This window comes from Armigeres subalbatus, chromosome 1 (assembly GCF_024139115.2).
Source record: "Armigeres subalbatus isolate Guangzhou_Male chromosome 1, GZ_Asu_2, whole genome shotgun sequence".
Classification (NCBI taxonomy): Eukaryota; Metazoa; Arthropoda; class Insecta; order Diptera; family Culicidae; genus Armigeres; species Armigeres subalbatus.
The window spans coordinates 267,463,446-267,489,737 of NC_085139.1; the positions used below are offsets into that span (position 1 = coordinate 267,463,446).

A 26,292-nucleotide genomic window follows, 5' to 3' on the forward strand; every position below is an offset into this window, starting at 1 on the left:
TGTATCAATCATTATAACCTAATATTATTTTTTTCCTATTCTCCCAATTCATTTGTGTGGTGGCCTTTCGAACCGTGCATGACAACTTTCACAAATGTCATGGAGAATTATCGTCTCAACGGTTCTCCTGAGAATATCAAATAAATAGCACACCTGAGCCACTAAAAAACTATTATGAAAGCTCTGCCATCATCACAATCCTGCGTCGGTCGCGTGCTTTCGCAGGCCCGAGCTATATCTACTCGAGAGGACCGGGATTGTCGGCAGCGACATTGTAGTGTATCGATTTTATCCTTGGCAGCCGCACCTTTTCGTGCGAGCAGGCAGGGGGAGGAGAATGGTGGTACGGCTGCGTTTTCCTTGCCGTTCGGATGTCCTTCTCCTTCGTCTCTATTGCGTTACTGACCGAATGTGTGTGTGGATGTGTGAGTTGGCGTTATCTCATTCAACAATCACGGCCGTGTTCGTGCAGTTGTACTCAAATTGTGTTCGAGAGAGATGGAGAGAGGGAAAACAGACCAACATAGAGCGAGCGGCTTGCAGAAAATGAATGAAAAATCCGGTGAATTCTTGATAACTACCCCACCCTTAGCCGGAGCACCGGCAATTGTGGGTGGGTGTGGGTGTCGGATGTCGAAAGCAAACGAAAGGTGAAAAGCATACTCAAAGGAGCGATTCTCGCCGCAGTGTATTGCCAGTACAGGGTCGGATTCGTTTTTGTAAATTAATGGGGAGTATTTCATCGATTGGTTTTGTTCATTTTCATATCCGTCGAGCGATCCGGCCCTTACGGTGTCACTACGGTGCAACGTTTGGTGGCGCGGAGTGAGACTTCGAGAACGTGCTGGATTGCATGTGTAAACAAGGTGTCGCCGCCTGGGGCCTGGGTGTGCGTGATTCTGCTAGTGATAAGGTCAGAGAAAATTGGCTCGGAAATTTGGGGCTCGATAAACTGCCAATGGGATGCCTACTGAACTCAACGGCGATGATCAGGGAAAAATGGGCAATTAAAATAATTGATCAAGTAATATTTCCACCATTTTCAGACTGATTGCAGCGACTTTGGTCGTATAGCGATGCTATTATCCTTGTAGGAGCTGCACAATAGCAGCCTTGATGCACTGGTAGTGGTGAAAGTAGCTCTGGCACTCCCTTTCTCGCGGAAAAGAAAATAGGTCAAATCTAGCCCGGCAGAAGCGTGGTTCCTGCCGGTCTAGGGTTGTTGGTTGGATAGATGGATGCTTCCCGGAGCCAGCAGCAGCGTGAAAAACCACATCTTCGTGGAAGGCAAAGCTTGCGCGACAACGACATCGATAGCTCGTTTGCAGTGCCCGAGCTTGCCGTTTGCTTGCAAGTGCTGGTAGCATCTGAATGCACTACACTACACTAACGCTCGATGTGGTAACATACCAAGAACCGAGTGATAATTACATCATTTGGCCAATTTACTCTTTTGGCATTTCATGAAGGGCTTCAGCTGTGTTGGAAAAGGGCGGTGTCTGACATTTAATGAAGGTACAGGCTATAAGTGGATTTTAATAGCAGCTTTGTAGAATTATCATCGTTGAACAAATTCCTTGGTGTGACGAACAATCTTTTCCTATATCGGTCAAGTCACTTCCACTATGACGTTCTATACTTCCGTTTCAAAAGGTTATGTCTTTTTTTTAAAATCAAGGGATATTTCGAATATCGATATATTTTGTACACAGTTGAAGGCATTTCAAAGAATTTACCACTTCCGGAAACTACTAATTGATGTTTACTTGAATATGGATTTATCAGCACTGTTGTATGCCCAGCCCATTATAGAGCTGAATAAGGCACCTAAAACTTTAATTACCATTTTTTTCCAGAATCAACTAAAAACCAACCCAATCTGTTCATTTCAGTCTGTAGAGATGGTTCTGTCGTTCCAGATTGAAGCCCCTTTAGAAATTTCTAGCCCTTAAAGAAATAGCAAAATGCCTTGGAGCTCTTTTCACTCCGGAAGTTTTAGTCGGAAAAATTATCTCTGAAGTCCTAGTTGTTCCTGAATGGACACAAATATCTGAGGTGTGTGCTACCGCACCACGCCGCTGCCGCCATTCTTGCATCGTTGCGTCACCGATCTACACTATTGTACAAATTAGCAAAAAAAAAAACTGCTCTTACAGAGAGATGAGAAGTTATCCAAATTGAATTTAAAAAACCCTGATTAATCCACCGAGCGGTGTTGGTGCTTCCCTTGCGCAAAAAAATATATGAGTGAGTGAGATTTAGCGTGCTTTGCGCATAGAAAATAGTATTTTGGCCATAAATTCCGATCCCATAGTCCAATATGGCCAATTTCCAATAGCAAACAATAGGAAAGTTCCAAAAAGTGTTTCTACAAAATTTTGTGCACATACACACATACACACAAACAGACATCACCTCAATTCGTCGAGCTGAATCGATTGGTATATAACTCTATGGGTCTCCGAGCCTTCTATCAAAAGTTTGGTTTTGGAGTGATCATATAGCCTTTACGTATGCTTAGTATACGAGAAAGGCAAAAATGCCTTTTCCCCTAAGGCCGTTTCATTTTTTTCTGGCTCTGTTCAGTTTATTGCTGATTTGAACAACGAGTAGATTGTGTTACTCAAACATTTTGAGAACTCACTCCAAACTATGTAAATAAAATTTAGCAAAGGTTTTCTTAATGACGTTTTAACTCCCGAACGGGTTCAACGATTTGCAAATTTTTCTCATTAATCGATTAGTCTTGGGATCTGTAAGGTTTGTATGTACAAAAAGTTGGTTAATATAACGAGGAAAGGTAGAAAATCAGTAGAATACTGCTTTGGGTCAGTGGTTAAGGCAACAAAACAATAGCACGAAAATTGATCTAGAGTGCGATGTTGCAAAAAGTCCAGAATATGGCATTTGCAACTTGAACGCCCGGGTAAAGCTGGGCATTTTTCGCTAGTTTAAAATAATACTATATCCTAATTGTATTCCGGAATTTTCAAACAAAACAAAGATATGCCTTAGAATTTCACTCGCTCCATACAATACAAATTGTTTGGGCAGTCTTCTTCAGTTGCAAATAAAAGAATGTAACAAAAATATATCGCATAAGTAAGTCTCATTGCAGAATTTACTAAATGCGTTTGAGCCCTTATTTCAAACATTCCAATCGAATAAAAATTTACTCACAGAAATTGACAAATAAAACAATCACAATAATTTTTTAAAGTACATACTACTTGATACGGAAATTACAAAAAATATCTCGAAATTTCGCTGTAGATTTTCAAACAAAATAATAACGAAGGTGCTTCGCAGTTCTACATTATCTGGAATATAAGAAAATGTCTCGAAGACTTTTTCACTAAATCTTCTTCTTCTTCTATCTTCTTCTTCTATATAATAAAAATGAGTTGGTCTGTGTTCGTACCCGCATACGACGAAAACGGTGAGATGGATTTTCTTCATTCCTTCAGCAGATATGTTCGTTATCGTTTCCGACGGGCTTATATGAAATTTGTTCATACGAAAATTACGAGTAAATGAGTAAATCGTGAAAAACGAAAATGAAGAATCGGATAGAAATTTCGCATGGGCAGTATACAACCCGCATTTTCGCCTACTAAGCAGGACAACGTCTGCCGGGTCGACTAGTAAATAATAATAACACATGTTTTGCATAATCTTTCAAATTAAATGTTGCTCCAAAGTTCAATTAACTACGTAAATAACAAAAATGTTTGAAGTCCCACTGGTTCCGGTATTATCAAAATGCGTAGCAGCGCTTCAAACAAAATGAAAAAGATTCCCTGAAGTCCAACTCGATACGGAGCTGACAGCAATGCTTTGTTCTAGTTCTATAGAATTGCCTTATGGAACGTACACACGGTCAAGCAGTTTGACTAACATTGACTCCACCTTTCGTTTATTCCAACATCCATCAAGTTTTACCAACAACGGCACGAACAATCAATTCATTCGACCAACAATATCACACACGAACGACCGAAGCGCCAACTTGAGCACCAACCATCAAAAATATCCCCAACTTCAATACAAATGCTCAAACATGTTCGGCGAACCTTGACTCCACCCCGACAACTCAAACCAAACCTTTTTATTTTTTCCAACCGAGCCGCCAACTGTCAAATGGTTGTTCGAACAACTTCACACACGTTCAAACAAAGCTGCAATCGAAGCGTTTCCTTGGGGCGGAGTCAATGTTCGTCAAACTGCTTGACTGGTGTGTACGTTGCATTAAAGACTTTCTTGTCCTGACATTTAAAAAAAATGCGAACGATGCATTATGGAACGTACACACGGTCAAGCAGTTTGACCAACATTGACTCCACCTCTCGTTTATTCAAACATCCGTCAAGTTTTACCAACAGCGGCACGAACAATCAATTTATTCGACCAACAATATTACACACGAACGACCGAAGCACCAACTTGAGCACCAACCATCAAAAAAATATACGGGGGTTTGTGCAACTTCACTACAAATGCTCAAACATGTTCGGCGAACCTTGACTCCACCCCCGACAACTCAAACCAAAATCAAACCGTTTTAATTTTTCCAACCGAGCCGCCAACTGTCAAATGGTTGTTCGAACAACTTCACACACGTTCAAACAAAGCAGCAACCGAAGCGTTTTCTTGGGGGCGGAGTCAATGTTCGTCCAACTGCTTGACTGGTGTGTACGTTGCATTAGAATTCGACTCGCTCCTAAAACAAAAAATGTAAGACATTTGTAAGATCCTTTTTCACTACGCATGTTTTTTTTAAAGAAACGAGGAGCTTCTAAATCCTATTGGTGGTGGAATTAATAAAATACGTCGAAGACTTTCTCGTTACAGCCACAAAAAATGCTCTCAAGTGCTGTTTATTCCGAAAATTTGAAATAGAACGAAACAAATGTCTCGGAGCGCTACTTGCTGTAGATTTTTTTCGGAATTAACATAAATGACTGAAAAAATGTAAAATGTGCGAGGGTACTTCTCGCTCCAGTTTAGCAAAAAAAAAAAACAAAGTGGTACGGAATTTTGATTTTGGAATCAACAAAATGAATCCACTCGTTCCTGAAAGTCTTGGTAAGAAGTCTTGGTTCCTACAAACTAAGAACAGAGGTGTCTCATAGTTCTACTAATTTCGAATCGAACAAAATGCGTAAAAGATTTTCTTGAAAATGTTTTGGTAGTGCTTTTCGCTTCGAAAATTTTAAACAACCTAACCAAATGCGTTGGACTCTATCTCGCTTCAAAAATCATAAACAATTTTTGGAATCTTGCTCGATCCGGAGGCTTTTAACAAAATAAAATCGAATTAAAATTATGAAACGAATTTAATAACAATCGTCCTATTAACTTCGACATTCATTCTTGTTTGCTGTTCGCTTCGAACGATACAAATGAATTATTGGCAGTGGCTGATTTTCTACCCGCCGCAGCCAAATCCAGGCGCTATAGTATATGCACAAAATAGCCAGCAAGAGTTAACCGCGAGAAATTTGTATGGCGAAAGACATCTAACGCTGGTTTTCTCAGAATTAAGAACTTTTCATGTAAAACTATTTGGTACCGGTTATGAGGGATGGTGTCCGCTACTACGCCTACCAAATATTTCTCGATTAAAGTGCTTAATTTTGAGAAATCCAACATTAGATGCCTTTCGCCATACTGATTTTAGAAAGTTAACTCTTAGTGTGCCGCTGTAAGCACGCTCAAAGCAGTCGATTCATTGTTGCAGAATCCTTCTCATTCCGGATATTTTTAACAAAATTATATTTAAAGGAGCCTCAAAGTACTACATTGAACTCTCCCTAACTCGATGTTCTATAACTCGATATTTTCTCTTACTCTCTTACTCTAGATCTCTTGACTCCGTAAGTCGACATCTCCCTTACTCGATATACTCTAAGTCGAAGTAATTTCCCAAAGCATGCTCACCTCGCTAACTCGATGTTGTCAGAATCAGTTTACATTCACAATATATACGATGTTGGGTCATTTGGCCGAATGCCGTTTGGCCGAAAAGTAGAAAACTCATATTATGAGTAATTAGAAATGAGTAGTTAGAATTACATGCAGTGTGCAGCGAGAAAAGAGGATTGAGACATTTCGCACATGTCATAAAAAATAAGACGAGAAATAATAAGTAAATAGTAAAAAGTGAAAAGTGAGAAAAGAGAAGTTAAATGTAAAAAATTGAGAAGTGAAAAGTGAGAAGGGAAAGGTGGGAAGTGAAAGGTCAAAAATGAGAAGTGAAAAATAAGAAGTGAGAAGTGAAAAGTAAGAAGTAAGAAAAGTAAGAAGCGAGAAGTTAAAAGTAAAAAATGAGAAGTGACAAATTCGAAGAGAGAATTGTGGGTAGGTGTGATGTGAGAAATTGCGAAAAGTGAGAAGTGAGAAGTATGCATTGAGAAGTGAGAAGTAAGAATTGAGAAGTGAGAAATGTAAAGTAAGAGGTGAGAAGTTAGAAGTGAAAGGTGAGAAGTCAGAAGCGACAAGTGAGAAATGCTAAGTAAGAAGTGAAAAATGAGAAGGGAGAAGTGAGAAGTGAGGGGCGAGAAGTGCGAAGTGAATGGTGAGAAGTGAGAAGTAGAGAAGTGAGAAGTAAAAAGTGAGAAGAGTGAAGTAAGACTGAGAAGTAAGAGCATCTTGAAGTGAAAAGTGAGCTGAAAATTGAAATGTTTCAACTTAATCTTTATTCCTTTTCATCATTGCTTCTCCTTCCTTCCTGCTTTCCTTGAGAAGTTAGAATGGAAAAATAAAATTTGTGAAGTGAGAACTGCAAAGTGAGAAGTGAAAGGAAAAAAGTGAGAAGTGCTGATTTCTGGCATCTCATTTCTCACTTTTCACTATTCATTTCGAACATCTCACTCCTCACTTCACTGAATAAGGAAATAAATTTTAATTTATTTTTTAATAATTAATAAAAACCTTAACTCTATGGTCCCTTTAATATCGGGTACGGGAGAGTTCACTGTACGTAATAGTTTCAGGATCAATAAAATACGCTAAAGACTTTCTTGGAGTTTTTCCATTCTGTTAGATTCCATCAATATAAACAAAATGTCGCTGGTTACTCTAGAATTTTCCAAAATTTCTCGGAGCTCTGCGATTGCAAAAAAAACAAGAAAATAATACCTCAGAATTTTACCCTCACAATTACGACAGGTACTGGTCCTGTTTATGCTCCGGACTTTTTTCCGATCCAACTGAAATCTGCATACTGGTGAAGTCTTTCTGTATATTCCACATTAACATACAATCTCGTTTCAGTAATTACCGATCAAATAATACGAAGAATAGCATAATGGGGCGATTCAAATATGACGTCCATTACTTTTTGAGATTTTTAGCCCCACATGATTGCTCAGTGCTCATAGACTTCATCTCATCCCTGGTGGATATGATACCTCTTTTACAAGTAGGTGTTTGTGCTGAATAAGGCATTGGTACAGTAACGCTCAAAAGTAATTGATTTTTCGGAAAAATAATATTTAGAACATGGATAATTGAATAATTTGCCATTCGTTTGTTTTGATTTGGCTTGGCATCGAAGTTGTGAGTTTTATTTAGGATCAGATTCTTTATTTTCATACTGTTAATGTTCGTTCACTTAAAAACCGTTTGACAAAGTATATACTTTGTGGTAATTATGTGGTAAATGTAGAACAAATATTCCGCATATATATTACTCAATGGATTGTGAAATAGCTCATATGGATCAAACTGGACGAAGTGAATCTGGTATACGCGTTTTGCAATATTTCAAGAATGGAGCTGCACAGGATTTTCACATTTCTCGTCAACAAAAAATAGATACAGGTATCATTAGAAATGCCCCTGAGAAATCGCCTTGAGAGACAAGATCGCAAATAACGATGACTTCGTATGCAGATCAAAAAATCGGCCACAAACATCAATGAACAGATGGCTTAATTTTATGATATAAAAATCCTCACCTATCAAGCGTCAAGCATCGCTTAGCTGCATGTTCGTCAGCCAATTAAAAACCACTTATTTCGGCGAAAAACAGAAATGGGGTATACTCCGTTAGGCATAAAGACGTTAGGCATAATGGACGTTAGGCATAAAATGACCCAAAGAACAGCCCATGACATGCAGAATTATGCCAAACGTCTATTATGCCTAACGCACATTATAGTTAACGTTCATTATGCCTAACGTACTGTGAGGGTAAAATATATGTTGCAAAATGGGCAGTTCAACTGATGTGTGTGTTTAGTTGATACCTAGATGCAAGCTTTTCCCGTATAACGAAAGATTTCATGATGTTCAATCAGCCAACAGCAAGCCATGACTGGCCCTCCTTCCTCATCGGACAACCAGTAGTTGCGGATGCGAGTAACCACCCAATGCACAGTGTTTTATTTCGTCATTTTCATGATCGAAATTCAAAAACTCGAAAAGTGTTGATTTTGGATATAGGGTTTGTTTGACAACTTTGTAGAAGAGACGGAAAATGTGAAAAATCATTAGAGTTAGTTTAAGTTAAGAGAATAATTTTAAGAGGATATAAGAGTTTGTTATACATATATAAGAGATAGAAACTCGGGATGTTCAGCAAAGTTGCTCGTATTAACATTTACTACAACTTTGTGGAAGACACTACGTGTCTATCTTATTCTGTTGGAAAAACAATTGTCTCAACTTACTTTTAGGGGGATTAATCATCAAACTGTTATTATCAAAAGATGCGCTACTAAATATTTTGAAACTTCTGTGAACAAACCCTATATCCAAAATCAACACTTTTCGAGTTTTTGAATTTCGATCGTGAAAATGACGAAATAAAACACTGTGCAATGGAGTTATCCACGGCCAAACGAGGCCGCACACGTACTTATGCTCAACGTCGTTATGCCTAACGCCACGGACTCATAGATAGGGTTGGGTTGCATTTTTTTAGCCCACCAACATTGAACTCCGATCGCAGCTTAATCAACTATAGAAATAATGTTCGGTACCATGTCCTGAATATAAAGCATATTTGAGGTAACATTATGGTATGGAACAAAGGCGTAAGGCCATTGTTGCGTATCGTCGGCATCATGGACAAACTTGTGTCTATCGAGATATTCTGCAAAATCACATGTTGTTTTTTTATGGACAAATGGATTTTTCAACAGAACATTAATCAAGAACATTGTTCTAAGATGCTGTAGGAGTTTTTCGAGAGAGCTAAAGTTATTGTTCTGGAGTGATCGTGAGCCATTTAATACTGAAGTCAATCATGCATGCGGCATCCCGTTTGTGGAAAAGGTGAATGTCATTCCGTTTAGTGACGCATTTGTCGGGTATGAAGTTCATATGGATGTGTGATTTATCTGTCTTTCCGGAAATATTCATCGACATTCATATTTATCAGAATATGTCTTTTCCGGTGAATACATTTTTACAAAAAACTTCCGGTTCCGGGGCTGCGATAATTGTTTTTTTTGTGCGGAAAAAATCCTTTCTCAGCAAATAAAAATTCACCAACACATGTCATAGGGTAAAATGCCCAATAGTGGACCCCCTAGTAGCGAAATTTTGCTTTTCCTGGCATAAGGAGTAAAAATTTTCAAAATATCAATTTTGCGTGATATCTAATATCAAGCTCTGCATCTCTTCTTTACGATACATACATGAAGCACTCAAATACTCGACGTTATTCGTTGAAATTAACATTTTCCATAATAGGAATTTGCTTCCCTATAGTCAACACCTCACTTGATGTTTATGTTCCGGTTCGGGACGTTCTTCTTCCCTATTCTGAACCCTCCAAAATATTCCTATAATGGACACTCTCGTGTTTTTTTTTTATAGAATTGTAAAAAATCATCTAATTTTACTTTCCATAGCATTTCCAATGCATGTAATCAAATCATAGGACTGTAGGTTGGGTTCTCCCGATGGAATTTCATAGCAAAATGTTTACGTTGTGCTGTAATAATGCAAAAATGGCTGGAGGGTCTACTATTGGTTGGGGGTCCACTATTGGGCACTTTACCCTACTACATAATGCAGAATGATCTGATAAATTCCCTGTGATTATTAGGCTATTTTGGAAGCACCTGGTGGCATTATAGATAAAAGGCCCTGGGGAAAGTGGTCACTTACCAATTCTATCAAGACCGAGCCATACAACGTATCAAACTCAATGATTTTGCAATGCCAGCTCATTGCTGGCAATTTTGTGTAATATTTTTTTATCTGCGCCAATCTGGCCATACTCGGGCCCGATTTGTCATGATTTTACAATTTAGGCAATTTAGTATATTTTCTGACAGGATAATAGTTAAATTGCTTGGGAAAGGATTTCCGTGCACAAAAAATCTATTACTCAAAAACGAAATCCGGAATATCTACGGAACTAAGAAACGGATCTGATTACTTAATGCATAAAGATCTCGATTTTTTTGAAACTTTAAAATTTTGAAACTCTTTAGATGTGGAATAAATTCCACGAAATTTTGTCATAATCAATATAAGTATTCATGCAATTCCAAAATGTATGCTATGTGCTGAAATAGTTAAGTACCGGTGAACACAAATTTGGAATCCTAAAGTGTTTTTTATGAGTCATAAATTCCATGAGTCATAAAATTATGAGTCATAAATCAAATTCCAGAATAACATAGGGTTTTTGTAGTTACTGATGTTAGGAAGAGGCTTTATTATGGTTTTCTTAATAGGTAAGAGATTTCTCTGCAAAAATCAAAGAGACTTGAGAATCAACCAAATCGATCTGAATTGTGCTGCAAAAGAAATGTTTTCTGATACGAACTGGTTTTTAAATCTAATTTTTTTTTATCCTAAAAAATAAATTCTAACTAAAGCAGGCACAAATGAGTTTTCCGATGATCCTTATGAAATCGCCAAAAAATTAAATGGAACAAGATCTTTTGAGGATTATAAAAATATTTCTTTAATGCAATCTCTGTTGTGAGTGCGAAGGTTGCCTAAGTTTTGTCCTAATACTTTCAATGGAATGCGTTGTTGATTTTTCTGTCATTGTAACAAAGATTCTTAAGTTTTATAATTTTATATCTTTCTGTGCCAGAATTATATAGCGAGAGCAAAAAGCTCCATAGGAATTTGATCAACTGTTTTGCGGCATACCTTGCGACTCGAAGATTTTCGAAAGAATGGTCGTTCGAAATTTCATTGACCGGATTTGTGTACATGTGCTCATTTTGATGTAGTTGCTTCAGTCTTTTTTGAAGTGGATGGTAGTTTAATAGAACAGAAATATTACAAATTATGTTTTTATGTTTCTGCGACCAGGATACTAGTCAAACAAATGCAGAACAAATTTATTATTTAAAAAATCGAGAAAATGTTTCCGGGGGTCCAACTTAAATATTTCGATGCTTTGCTGAACAAATGGTCATAGATGTGATAACGCAACAAAAATATGTTTATAGAATTCATAATAAAAATTAAGAAATATGTAGGAAATATGTGAATGAAATAATAACTGACTAAGTTGGAATTACTTTTCAAAATTTTCTGGGGGGCCACAAGTAGGTCTGGAGGGGGCCAGGCCCCCCCCGGCCCCCCTTATTTACGCCAATGACAGTTTGCACAGTTTTTAAGTGTCCTAGAATTTGAATCAAAATGGGAATCGAATTATTATTTTAAATTTAAAATATTCGACGGCGATCAATTTTCGAGAGTCAGTAATGGAAATGAATCATTTGTTTGAGAAACTGCATAAGTCCATTTTACACTATTTCGAGAAAACAACAAAAAACTGTTTTTTAACAAATTTGCACCGAATCTTTCAATTTCTTCGATACAGATCAATAGTTTTTGGCAAAACTCAACACCCTGGGGCACTTTTAGTGCAAAAAATGTAAGCAGTACTCCACAATTGCTCTTCAAAGTACGTGGACATATGTAGTTTCTCAAACAAACGAAATTTTTTTCATACATTCCTGAACAAAATTTTTTTTTTTCGTCTTTTTTGCCAGAATATGTATTTTTGGACGAGGATTCAGAATATACAAAAATCCCATTTTGGCCAAAAATGTTACATATGCAGTTTCTCAAACAAACGGTTCAAATTCTCGCGTGACCTCCTTTGACCTTACACTTTTGGCCTACCCTCTGTTTTTTTTGTACGAATAAATGATGTTTCGATGCCTGAATGATGATGATTCGTTAATATTTTCAACTATTACAGCTCACATTTTGGGATAACAATCAAAGAGTAAATAAGAAACCCGAGCCGACATAGAATGATAGTTCTACAGTGTCCGCTTGACTTTTTCCAATCTACAACCACGCCAGTTAGTGTCGGCATGCACTCTCGCCGCCCCACACTGAGTCGGTCTCGGTGGACCCGGCGAAGAGGAGAGAACAATTTTTCGACTCTCGCCGAAAAACGTTTCTTCGCTTGAGAGGACAAACAATCGGCGGCTATGGAGCCGCTTGGTTGGGTTGGATGGATGTTACCGCATCCCTTTCTCTGCAGCTGCTACCTACAATGGTCGTGAGGTTGGTAGCTGTGCCGCCCTTGTGAAGTGGGAGGTAGATTTGGTGCCGAATGCCGGCATGTAGTCAAGTGTGGATGTGTAGCATGCGAGAAAAAGTGATCTAAAATGAACCGCGTGGGCCAATAAGCAAGGATGTTTTCGATCATTTAGAAGTTTGTCAATAACTAATTCCAGAGGTTGAATTTCAAAATGTCTTGTATGATGGACTTCTAGTGCGACTCTGCCTAACAGTTCGTTTTTTAAATTCCACTAATGGAGCTATAGCGGTAGATGTAGTAACTTAAACTAAATGATAGGAATTTTGTTATCATTTAGTATAAGTTACCGAAACTACTGCTCGGTTAGTAGTTAACAAATTTGATTGTTCAAGTACTTTTAGAAACGTATGCTTAAAAATTCATATTTTTTTTGTAAAAAAAATCCTTGAAAACTATTAAACATTTTCAGCAGTTCTTTGTGTTCAAAGTGAAGCTAACATAGAATTTCACCTTTATTTATCGGATTGAAGTTCTCTAAATCTACTCAATTCAAGCGAGGGTTGAGAATTGTCCAAACAGTTATACCAGATTCGTTAAATGCTGCGGCCGTTATTCACAGAGTTACCCTGAATATCGATTGGCTCCGGGAAACGTGTCTTCTTCTTCTTCTTCTTATTGGCATTACATCCCACACTGGGACAGAGCCGCCTCGCAGCTTAGTGTTCATTAAGCACTTCCACAGTTATTAACTGCGAGGTTTCTTAGCCAGGTTACCATTTTTGCATCCGTATACCATGAGGCTAGCACGATGATACTTTATGCCCAGGGAAGTCGAGACAATTTCCAATCCGAAAATTGTCTAGACCGGTACCGGGAATCGAACCCAGCCACCCTCAGCATGGTCTTGCTTTGTAGCCGCGCGTCTTACCACTCGGCTAAGGAGGGCCCGGGAAACGTGTCATCAGATCCAAATCCGAGATGCTGACCAACGATGCCATCGCTTTTCCTGGATAGACACCATAACGGACTGTATTCAAATTTCTAGGCTACAAGACCTTGGAAGAAAAACAAGCACTTGAAAAACAAGAAATGGCATTTCAGAAATATTTCAATTAAATGTTTCATCCAGCTGAATCGAAAAGGCACATAGTTTTAGCTTTATTTGGGATAGTTTTATTCTTGTAATCCATGTTAATTCAATGCGACGAAATTATTTAATGTCAGTCTGAGCTATCTAGTGACAATTATTTGCAATTATTCTTCTCAATATTATGTTATTTGATGTCCGAAGTTTGAAATGTTGTGTCCGAAATATGTTTGAATAAAACAGAAGCCGGACATTTTTATTAATTGGATTCTAAACGATAATTCGTACAAGCGATATTTTTTATGATTGTGATGGTAATTAGAACGGTGAGATTTAAAATGTGTGTTAACAGATTGATTTCATAGCAAAAAAGCGTCCGAAGTTTGAATTCGCACGGTACCCATTTCAATTGTCCTTCCATGCCTCGATCTCCCTTATGTCGATGGTCTCTTCAGTATCGAGATGTGGAGAGGCAACTGCAGTAAGTAGCTTAGTTAGAAGTATTTTTTGTTAATAAGAAAGAAGATAAGACATTATCTATTTAGTTCGTGTCACTAATTCGTGACCAGCATACAGAAAGATCATAATTACGAGTGAGCAGAATTATGAATTTGAGAGTAGTGTTCATAATGTATTTTATAATATAATGGTTCAATGGAGCTCAACAGTACGCCATAGGCATAAATGTATCTATACTGTAGCCCAGCGATTCTCAACATGTACCTTCGCTGGCCCTATGGGGTACCTCGGTCAAAAATGCGTAATGGCAAACGTATTACAATTCCAATCGAACCTAATTGATAAAGTTTTGATAATTTTAATTTCAAAACTTTTTTTGTACGTAATATGCATATGGCGATCAGTATATCAAAGCCAATTGAATTCTGCCCTTCACAACCAGGACAGTGTATAAAGGGCTGCAGAACAGAAGATCAAACGGACAAAACAACAACAAACGAACAAATTAAAAAAAAAACTTCAATGCAATCTATCCGATCGAAACAAAATGTTAAATAATATGTTACGAATATGCTTCTGAACTAAAATCTAGAATCTAAAGGTCCAGAAACGGAGGCATGAAGGTTTTTAGCATCCTTCTACGCTTCATGAAAGCCTTCTTCTAAGCAGCTCGGAGGACTCTTTTCAAGATGTTCGAAAGCCTTCTTTCAAAAAGTTCCCGCTACATTTCAAGAGGCTAGGAAACTTGCTTTGAGAGGTTTGTAAGCCTTCTTTTTAGCGGCCCGGAAGCTCTGAAAACTCCTTTTAAGAGGTCCGGAGGCTTCGTTTTAAGAGGCCCGGAATTCTCCTTTTGAGAGGCTCGGAAGCCTCCTTTCAAGAGGGTCGTCGGAAGCTTTCTTTCAAAAGCTTGGAAGGCTTTTTTCAAGAGACTCGGAAGGTTTTTTTTTTCAAATGGCTCGGAAAACTCATTTCAAGAGGGTCGGAAGGCTCCTTTCATGAGGCTCGTGGGCTTCCTTTTAAGGCGCTCGGAAGTATAGTTTCAAGAGGCTCGGAAGCCTTCGTTTTGAGAGGCCTGGAAGTCTACTTTCAAAAGGCTCGGAAACCTCCGACCTTAAGTGGGTCGGAAGCTTTCTTTCTAAAAGCTTGGAAGGTTCCTCATTTCAAGAGGGTCGGAAGCCTCCTTTCAAGAGGCCTGGAAGCCTTCTTTCAAAAGGCCCGGAAGCCTTCGTTTTGAGAGGCCCGGAAGTTTCGTTTTGAGAGGCTCGGAAGTCTACTTTTAAGAGCCTCGGAAATCTCATTTCAAGAGACTTGAAAGGCTACTTTCAAGAGGCTCGGAAGCCTCCCTTCAAGAAACTCGGAATTCTTCTTTCAAGAGGCTCGCAAGGGAGACTTTGAAGAAGTTCGAAAGCCTACTTTGAAGTTGTTTGGAAGCCTCCTTTTAGGAGGCTTAGAAGCATACTTTCAAGAGATGCAGATGCATCCTTTCATCATGCAAAGGAAGCCTTCTTATAAATGGCCCGGAAGCCTACTTTCAAGAGATTCAGAAGCTCCTTTCAAGAGCATCGGTAGCCTATCTTCAAAAGGCTCGGAATTATTCTTTCAAGAGGTCTACTCCCAAGAGAGGGTACCTCAATTAATGCAAAAGTTCGAAGGGGTACCTCTCAAGAAAAAAGTTGAGAGTCTCTGATGAACCTAAACTGGTATCAAGATAAGCAACTTTTCAATATTTCATCTTCTAGCTTAAGTGCTACCGCACGGATAAGCTAGAGGTGATCAAAACAGTTTCGCTGTTCAGGGATTCGTGAATTACTAAATGGGAGACAGTTCATCAACTATGAAACCTGATTGAAAAAGAACGATGCTGTATTTATGGGAAATTGCCACTTTTCTTTTGAAATTAATAAAGTTAACGATCAACTTGAGATCATATATTTAATATACTATACAAACTGGGGCTCCAAAATTTCATGAATTTTGTGCAAGGGATCAATTTTAAATATAAATCGGAAGATCTAATATTTTCGCATATACAACACCCCTAACTAGATTTTACTATGGAATGAACTGTCCATCGATCAGCTAACTGTCAAAAAGGCAAATATGCAAAAATACTTTTAAATATGATTTTAAATATCAAATTTGGGGTCTACGAGTGTTTGCGGTACCTCAACAACTAAGTTCCCACAGTTTGGCAACAGATGATTTATCCAAAACATCCCAAACCAAGCTCAAACACATGTTAAACGAAGATCATTTACAATTTAGTGATTTTGTTTTGACGTTTTACAGTATGGGCCGTTTTAAAAGTCTGATTTTGTAACCGATAACTGTCATTTGCGGTAAGGTTTTGTTTCCTTGTTTCTTTCGACGAAATCGGCGGTTGAAAAGCATCGAATTCTTCAAAAAGTCTACGGATATTCTGATTGGCTTCTCACAACTTGAAGTCAAAAGACGTTAAACATCGTTGTTTCGTCCGTGAACAATTCCTTCAACGGCAAAAAAGGAACAAGTGTTCCATTCCATGTCATCCAAGTATTCGCAGGAGCCTACACGTGTAATCAAGATCTTAAGATCTACAGTGTAGATTCTACACATATAACCAAAGGGCTGATATCTCTTTTTGAAACTGATTCATGCCCTATTCGATCCATTAAATAAAATTGGATGCGCCTTCAATAACTGTTCAGTTTCCGATCATCCAAAAATTCTCTGGAGTATAGGCCTTGAGGTCTACACGCGTAACCAAAGGGCTGTAATTTCTTTTATAAAAATGGTTCATGTCCTATTTAGATCCGTTCGTCGATTGAATTTTTCCCGGCGGCGGCGTCACGCCGTTGATGATCGGCGCAATGGCGTGCGCAAATACAAGCGTAAAAAATCTCCGGATTTTCTTCAGAAGTGCCTCAACGAATCCCTCAGGATTTTTTGTCCACGAGTTCGATGGGAAGTTTATCAAGAAATTCCTCTGGGCATTTCTTCGGAAGTATTTCCAGGAAGTTGCTCCAGCATTTCGTCTGGAAGTTCCTCTAGGATTTTGTTTGAAAGTTACTCCAGGAATTCCTTCGGAAGTTCTTCCAGGATTTTGTTCGAAAGTTCCTCCAGTATGTCATCTGCAAGTTCCTCCAGGATTACGTTCGAAGGTTCCTCTTGGATTTCGTCCAGATGATCCTTCAGGATGTCGTCCTGAAGTTTCTCTAGGATTTCGTCCGAAAGTACCTCCAGGATTTCGTTTGGAAGTTGGTCCAGGATTTCGTTTGGAAGTTGCTCCAGGATTTCGTCTGAATGTTCCTCCAGAATGTCTTCCGGAAGTTCTTCCAGGATTTCGTCCGGAAGTTCATCCAGGATTTCATCCGGAAGTTCCTCCAGGATTTCGTGTGGAAGTTGCTCCAGGATGTCATCCGGAAGCTCCGCCAGGATTTCGTTTGAAGGTTCCTTAGGATTTTGTCCGGAAGTTCATCCAGGTATTCTTCCGAAAATTCTTCCAGGATTTCGTCCGGAAGTTCTTCTAGGATTTCGTCCGGAAGTTCCTCCAGGATGACGTTCGGAAATTCCTCCAGAATTTCGTGTGGAAGTTCATCCGGGATTTCATCTGGAAGCTCCTCCAGGATTTCATCCGGTGGTCCCTCTTGGATTTCGTCCAGATGATCCATCAGGATGTCGTCCTGAAGTTCCTCTAAGATTTCATCCGAAAGTTCCTCCAGGATTTCGACCAGTTGTTACTCCAGGATTTCGTCCGGAAGTTCCTCCAGAATTTCGTCTGGAAGTTCCTCGTGTGGAAGTTGCTCCAGGATTTCGTCTGAATGTTCCTCCAGAATGTTATCCGGAAGTTCCTCCAGGATTTTGTTCGAAGGTTCCTTAGGATGTCGTCCGGAAGCTCATCCAGGAATTCTTCCGGAAGTTCTTCTAGGATTTCGTCCGGAAGTTCCTCCAGGATGACGTCCGGAAATTCCTCCAGGATTTCGTGTGGAAGTTCCTCCGGGATTTCATCTGGAAGCTCCTCCAGGATTTCGTCCGGAGGTTCCTCTTGAATTCCGTCCAGATGATGTCAGGATGTCGTCCTGAAGTTCCTCAAGGATTTCATCCGAAAGATCCTTCAGGATTTCGACCAGTAGTTCCTCCAGGATTTCGTCCGGAAGTTCCTACAGGATTTCATCCGGAAGTTCCTCCAGAATTTCTTCTGGAAGTTCCTCCAAGCTTTTGTCCGGAAGTTCCTTCTGGATTTCGTCCGGAAGTTACATTTCGTTAGGAAGTTACTCCAGAACTTCGTGTGGAAGTTCATCCAGGATTTCATTCTGAAGTTTCTCTTGGATTTCGTCCAGATGATCCTTCAGGATGTCATCCGGAAATTCCTCCAGGATTTCGTCCTGAAGTTCTTCCAGGATATCATCCGGAAGTTCCGTCAGGATTTCGTTCGAAGGTTCCTTAGGATTTTATCCGGAAGTTCATTCAGGAATTCTTCCGGAAATTCTTCCAGGATTTCGACCGGAAGTTCTTCTAGGATTTCGTCCGGAAGTTCCTCCAGGATGACTTCCGGAAATTCCTCCAGAATTTCGTGTGGAAGTTCATCCGGGATTTCATCTGGAAGCTCTTCCAGGATTTCGTCCGGAGGTTCCTCTTGGATTTCGTCCAGATGATCCTTCGGGATGTCGTCCTGAAGTTCCTCTAAGATTTCATCCGAAAGTTCCTCCAGGATTTCGACCAGTAGTTCCTCCAGGATTTCATCCGGAAGTTCCTACAGGATTTCATCCGGAAGTTCCTCCAGAATTTCGTCAGGAAGTTCCTCTAATATTTTGTCCGGAAGTTCCTCCAGGAATTACTTCGGAAGTTCCTCCTGGATTTCGTCCGGAAGTTCCTCCAGCATTTCGTTAGAAATTTTCTCCAAAATTTCGTCCGACAGTTCCTCCAGCATTTCGTTAGGAAGTTACTCCAGGATTTTGTCTGGCAGTTCCTCCAAGATTTCGTTCAGAAGTTTCTCCAGGAATTTCTCCGGAAATTCCTCCGGAAGTTCCTTTAAGAATTATTTCCGGAATTCTTACAAAATTTCCAGGAAGCTTCTTTAAGATTTTTCTTGGAAGTTTCACCAGGAATTCCTTCATAAGTTCTTCAGGGAGTTCGTTCATAAGCCGCTCAGATATTCCCTCGTAGCTTCGTTCAGGAATTCTTCCGGAAGTTCCTGAATAAATTCATCCAAAATCCATTTTAAAATTCCTTTGGAGTTCAGATATTTCATAGGAGCTTTTACGAAATATCACCGTTAATACCTCCATTCCTCCTTTTTAACGGATGTTCCTCTAGAATTTCCACCAGTTTTTCCTCAAGAAATCTCTTCTGAAATACTTTCCAGGATGTCCTCCAGAAATTCCTGTAATAACTCTTCATAAATTAATTCGAGAACTCTCCAGAAATTATAACTGGACTCCTTTCGAATCTCAAATAGAATGTCTAACGCAACTCCAACCCACCTCCGGGAAATATCTCTAGGAGTTTTTCCAGGTATACTTAGAGAAATTCTATTGCGGAAATCCCTCCAGGTACTTCCCAAAACATTCCTCCAAAAAGCCCCAAAAGAATAGTTTTGGAATTCTTCAGTAATTCCTTCAGAAATTCTGGAAATTTCATATTTGAAGTTCTCCCGGCAATCTCCACTAAAGCATCTACAAAAATTCCTTCCGAAAGCTCCCTAATTTTTTTTCCTGTTACTTCCACTCAAAATCCGCTCCTGGAAATTCTTCCACAAATACTCCTGCCTTGTTTTCCTCGAGTTTGCCCAGAAGTAGTGGATTCTCCAATAAATTGCTTCGGAAATTTGGGATTTTTTTGTGGGATTTTTCGAAAGAGTTGCTTAAAGCTTTCATGGATCAAGTTTGTCCTGAAGGATTTCTTTAAGAAGTTCCTAAAGAAATTCGCAAAGGAATTTCTGGTTCAAATATATAAATTTTATAAACTTTAGGATAAGCTTCATTTCGAAAACCATTTGTCGTATTGAACTTTATGATGATTTTTTTTCCAACAATCATTCAGGCGTACAAAAAAAAATAGAGAAAAATTTGGGGCCGTGTCGAATTTGATGAACGTCTAATTTTACGAACCATTTCCTTCCACATGACACTTATAGAATTAGAAAATCAGGAAAAACATATGAACTGGTGGAAAATAATTTGTTTTTCTGAGAATCAACCATTTTGACTAATCGAATTACAGGAAAAAAATGTTTGCCAAATAGTAAGTTCGTTACCAGAACCATCTTGGCGCTTAGGATTACTAGAAAAATATTTTTACTTAGGGATAATCAGTACCTATTGTTTTTTTTTGAGAACTTCATGATCAAAAATGATTTCACGAAAAATTGTTTTATCCACACAACCATGTTATCTTCTGAAATTCAATACACTAAAATTATTTCAGGAAAATATTTCTTGTGTCGATTGATCAGTTATTTTCTGAGTATTAGTTTACAGAGACATGAAAAATCATTTTTGGAATTAACAAAAAATATTTTTTTAGAACGACTTTGACGTATAGAATTTTATAAAAAGATAATTACAAACCATACCATGCCACACCACTCAACGCTTCTATGTTCAAATATTTTCCCTCCCTTCTTAGGCCAGAACACAAATATTCACAATTAAAAAGCGACAGAAAGTGATTTAAAGTTCTTATATTGATAAAGTTTATATCACGACAAGATATAAGTTCTGGTTGTTAAATATGCTCGCCGGCATATGAGTACAAGACCATCTTCCGCCCCAGAAAAGCACGATCCCGGAAAAGTTGCCGCATCAAACGCACAGCGCACGCCATTCAAACCTAAAGTGCATGTCGTCGGCGGCTGAATCGGCAGTCGGGTAGGCCTTGACGGGCGTATATCAAGTTTTTCTTCCAAGAAATGATGAAGAACGAGTTTTGGCACGCGTACCTAAAAGATTGCCAGAAGATTGACACTTGACAGGGGTGCGTGGTGGCAGGTTGCCTTCTCGTGGGTTTGCGATTCGAGGTGGTCGGGGAGAGCGAAAAACGAAACGCTCTGCCGAAGGACGGAAAATGAGAGCGCGCGCTTGGTGAAGGATGAAGGAAAAATTCTTCTAGGGTGGGGTCGGCCAGCTATATTTAGAGTGATGCTTCCTGTGTCCTGGTTTAGGGATTATGACGTCGTGTGGGTGGATTTTTTGCGGTCTACATTCGGGGTACTTACCAAAAATGTTTCCTCGTGGTTGTGTTTTGTTCTTCCCTAGTATCTTATTATATCATGAAAGTGCATCCAAAAGATTACAAGATGTAAAATTTCCTTATCACCTATGATCCCGTTTTTTCCTCTAAAATTTTCCGAGTTTTTCCACAACTTTGCGCTTCAGAGCCGCGTCCTGCTTCTTCGCGAAGGGGAGATTTATGGGATGGAAAAAAAACTGCTTTTGTGATTTACTGGTAGTTTTAGTTGGTGTTATCGCTTATCTCGTCGCTAGCTCGGTTTAGGGCGTGTTTGCCTCGGAAAATTCCCGGACCGTCGTCTGCGCTCTCGCTCTTTTCAGAAGCACCTTCGATTTATTCTTACAATACTTTGGTTTAGAGAAAAAGGTGGAATTGGTTTTGCTATATGTATCAATTTTTCGTTTTATCTTCTAACACTCGATGGCCGACGTCTTCGCCGTCGTCGTCGATGATTCTCACTCCCGGACCGATGAAAATTTAAACCAAGTCACGGATGGAACAATAACTAGTAGTCGTAGTAGTAGTAGTGGTAGTATTATGTAGATTGATTGATCAGTGGTAGAAGAAGACGCGAGGAACTCAAAATCCAGTCACGTAGGGAGAACGGAAAACTTTCAAACTTTCTCTTCAACTAACTTTTGCCACTTTAAAGGACTTTTTTTTCTATTCGGAGGAAACTTGACAACCGTGAACACTTAAAATCCACTCCCGCCCATGTGCGTTATTCCAGAACAGGAAAATTTTCACTTTTCGCCTTATTCGGAGGTCGCGCTACGCCCCGGCTTCTCGGAAGGACCCGTCGTCTACCGCGTTCCGGAGTCGAGAAAATTTCGGCCACCAGGCGTCTTCTTGCCCACGAAAAAACAATTTCGAGCTTCAGGCTCAACTTTCCAGTCGCACCCTCAAATGTATGATCTTCGGTCTCGGAAATTGCCTCGAAATTTACTCTCGAAACTTGAAAATATTACTATTGCAAAAATTATAACAAAATTAAGATGATGCACGAACAGACGAAAAATCAACTTGTCTAGCGCTGGAAAATATACACTGGATTGGAGTCGGTGCCGAAGAAAAATCAGGAACAAGGCTCAACCTTTTTCCAGATTTCAGGGGGACAGCACCAATACAGCGCCGCAGCACGACAACTGGTTCGTGTTGGTGTCGGTTATCACACTCCCCTGGCAGCGCCGCACAGCTTCCTGCATGCCCGAGTCTGCCGCTTCAGCTGTTCCGTGCAGGCAGTAAGGGTGGAAAATCGATTTTCCCTCAAACAGTGCGTCTCAAAGTTGTACGTCCATCCATAAAATGTTATGCCCGTAATCATAAATCCAACCCTAATGCTTATCATGAGTTTGCTTTTCCCTTTTCCACATGCTTCGAATGTTATGTAAGCCCAACTGACGATCAGACAATTATGCAACGCACTTTAGGGTTAGTATCTACGACGATGGCCGCAGAACATACGCGAGCGTTCGCACCAACACTCATGTTCACATACTTTGCAGTGCATGCGATTGTGTCGTCCTGTTCGAATGCGAAGGACGACGAGCGAAAGCCGCGAAGAAGGGTGGTGGGCCTCTATCAACGTCCAAGTGATACGATCCAAGCAGGCGCATGCGTTTGCTACGGTCGATGGTGACCGCGAGTGAAGGAGACGTCTTATACCTACGCTACGGCGGTGTGGCTGTTATCGGGCTCGTCGCAGCTGGCTGTGCCGATGTGTGGGGCTTGAATGAAGGGTGGATTCGGAACTATGCTCTCCGGGATGCTAGGCCGGGTGAAATGGAACAGAATGGATAAAGTAATACATAGTCAAATGTTGATTTATAATTTCTTGAGATGTTCTAGCTGTTTATTATCTGTTCTATTCTGTTTTATTCTCGTAATTTAGCAAATATCACTAATTTGGATTATTTTGCGATTACCAATTATTTCCTTCTAGAAATATGTTCAATGAATCATATTTCAAGTTGTTCAATTTGACCTTAACTCTAAAAATATGTCTAATAATTTCGTCTAATTAGCATTTTGTTTAAATTCGCTTTGTTTTCATGTATGTAGAAAATTTGTTTTCAAATAATTATTTTATCTACCTGTTTGTGCTACCTGTATATCTGGTTGGCTATAGCATCGTTACATCTAGGCCTCGAGTATTTTAGAGCTTCATAATCGGTTCGCAGCTCCATTCTTGAATTAACATACCTCCTGCTGGATAGTGCCGCCTCAGCGTTCATTTTGTTCGTCTTCATCCAGTGGCATGTTTCCATCTTGCTAGAAATTCGCCCACATGTTTCCTGTTCACAGAAAAAAGGAAGATAGAGTGGCTTTAACAATTACCGAGGCATCACATCGCTGAGTACAAAGCTCTTAAGCTGATTGTTATGGATCTATTGCTCTCACAAGTTCCAATACTCACGCTTCCACGGGTCTTCCGATGACAATTGACCGCCAGCTAAGGGTTGCGTACTTAGCTGGTAGTGCAGCCTGGGCACTGTTGTCCTTCTGACATCAGCTAGAGTGAGAGGGTGCGTCCTGTGGGGTCTGCCAAGGATGTGGTGGAGTTCGACAGTGGGCTCTGTAGAACTTCTATAAAAAGCTGCATGTGTCCCCAAGCAGGCCCTATCAAAGCGACCGTGTGCCGCTCAAAGCACACTATCCTAGTCCTGGTGTTGAGTGGGACTTTAAACAAATTGACCCGACTGACCGAGCGTCTGTTCACCAAGGAGGTGCGGCTCCAACAGCGTCTGTTCCGCATCCAGCGGTTGAGTATGAAATGCTATTCCCCGGGAGCTATACCTAAGATGGCAGCCCCATCCCGGTGGATAGGGAACCTAGGGCCAACAACCTACTGTTCCCGAAACATCAATTTGTTCGAGAATCCGATAATGAAAGAATACGAACTGATTTTATGGCGACGACTCTTAGCGCGAAACAACGGACAAGAATAGGAACATGGAATGTTTTAACCCTAGCCCAGCAGGGTAAATTGGCACAACTTGCCAATGAGGCACGCCGCATGAAGCTTGAGATCCTGGGACTGAGTGAAATCCGTTGGCCAAACTTTGGAGAACACAGAACGCCGTCGGGACAAGTTCTGCTATACTCTGGTTTACGAGGTGAACACGCTCCCCGGCATCGCGGAGTTGGCTTCCTACTAAGCGCTCAGGCACACTCTACGCTTATGAAGTGGGAACCTATAAGTGAAAGGATAATCGTTGCCAGATTTAGAACACGGGTCCGAGACCTTACTATAATCCAATGTTATGCGCCAACCGATGCTGCCGATCTGCAAGACAAAGAAAACTTCTACAGTCAACTCAATGCCGTCGTAGATAGAATTCCGAAGGGTGATATCAAGATCTGTTTGGGCAACTTCAATGCGAAGATCGGATCCGACAACTCGAACCATGAGCGCATTATGGGACGCCATGGTCTCGGAGAAATGAGCGAAAACGGAGGGCTGTTCGCAGAATTTTGTGGTAATAACGACATGGTGATCGGGGGATCGCTCTTCCCTCATCGACCGGTTCACAAGGTCAAGTGGGTCTCCCGTGACGGCTTTACAGAAAATCATCGACCACATCTGCATCAGCCGAAAATGGAAACGGAGCCTTCTTGATGTACGGAATAAACGTAGTGCTGGTATCGCGTCTGATCATCACCTCCTCATCGGCGAAATACGCCTGCGCATTGCGCGCATTCGTCGGCAGGAGGAAAGAGTTGGACGACGATTCAACCCACGCCGACTTGAAGATGCCACGGTGAAACGGTCCTTCGTTGAATAACTGGAGACGCGTGCTGCATATATTCTGGAAGGTGGCAGAGTGGAAGACCAATGGACCGCCATCAAGAATGCCTTCATCGCCACCAGCGAGAACAATCTGGGCGAGCTACGCACCCAGAGAAAACAATGGATCACCGATGAGACCTGGAGGAAGATAGAGAGCGAAGAGAAGCCAAAGCCGCGATAGAGCGATCGAAAACCAGAGGAGCCAAAGTGTTAGCCCGTCAACGATACGTGGCTCTTGAGAAGGAAGTAAAACGCTCATGTCGACGGGACAAGCGAGCGTGGGCAGACTCTCTGGCCGACGAAGGATAGAGACCCGCCGCAACCGGGGACATTCGCCTCCTCTACGATATCTCACGACGCTTAAGCGGGCGAAGATGAATGCAACGATGCCTGTGAAAGACGCGTATGATCAGTTATTGACCGACCCAACTGACCAGCTGAAACGCTGGTTCGAGCACTTCGAACAACTTTTTCAAGTGCCAGCCAGGCCATCACCACCTCGCACAATGGTCGGATTCGTCAAATTTAACGACATAAATCGATAACTCGAAAACTATCAGTGCTAGAGTTTTGAGTTCTTCAGAAGAAATGATCTACAAGAAAAGATCTATTTTTGGTGTAAGTTGCCATTAGGGTGGCCCTTTTGTGAAATTTTTTTGAAAATCAATTTTTTTAACCTTTTGAGTTAGGAGATCATATTATTCTACAAAGTTATAGAGAATTTAATTCTAAGCATTTTTGCTTAATAAACATTTATTTTATCTCATATAGGTAATGTTTTATGACAAAATTACCAAATTTAGATAGGGTGGCCCCGAAAAAAATAGTTTTTAGCTTCCACTTTCACCAATTCAAAATATTTTCAAAAACTGTCCGAGCATCGCTTCATGGTCTTTGGGAAGCGCATCTTTTGGTTACATAAGATGGTTGATAGCTTCATTTTCAAGCATATTATAAGCCTTTTTTCATGAAAAAGTGATATTTTTCTGAGCACTCTACTGCAGCTAGTAGCAAATATTAGCAAAAATTTCAATCGTATTCTGAAAGTATACATATAGGCCCATCGAATCCATGATATTCCGTTTGTCCATCTTTGTCCACTTTTGTTTGATGATAATATTAGTTTTGTACGAAAAATAAGGAATTTCATGTGAACACTTATACCATCTTTAGGATTTTCCTAATATTCGGTAGAACAAAAGACAGAAACACAGTCTTCGACCAGAGGTCGTATAGATTGAACAAATAGACAACGGACAGGACACA

General features: G+C 40.1%; 1 protein-coding gene across 1 annotated transcript in view; it reads right to left on the minus strand.

Annotated features, from left to right (window-relative positions):
* LOC134207421 (ELAV-like protein 2) overlaps positions 1-22,305 on the minus strand; it is a 63,018-nt gene extending 40,713 nt beyond the window's left edge. Inside the window, exon 1 of the mRNA XM_062683147.1 lies at positions 21,223-22,305. The gene's annotated coding sequence lies outside the window, so the exon portion shown is untranslated. The remainder of the gene's footprint in view (positions 1-21,222) is intronic.
* Between the last annotated feature and the right edge of the window lie 3,987 nt (positions 22,306-26,292).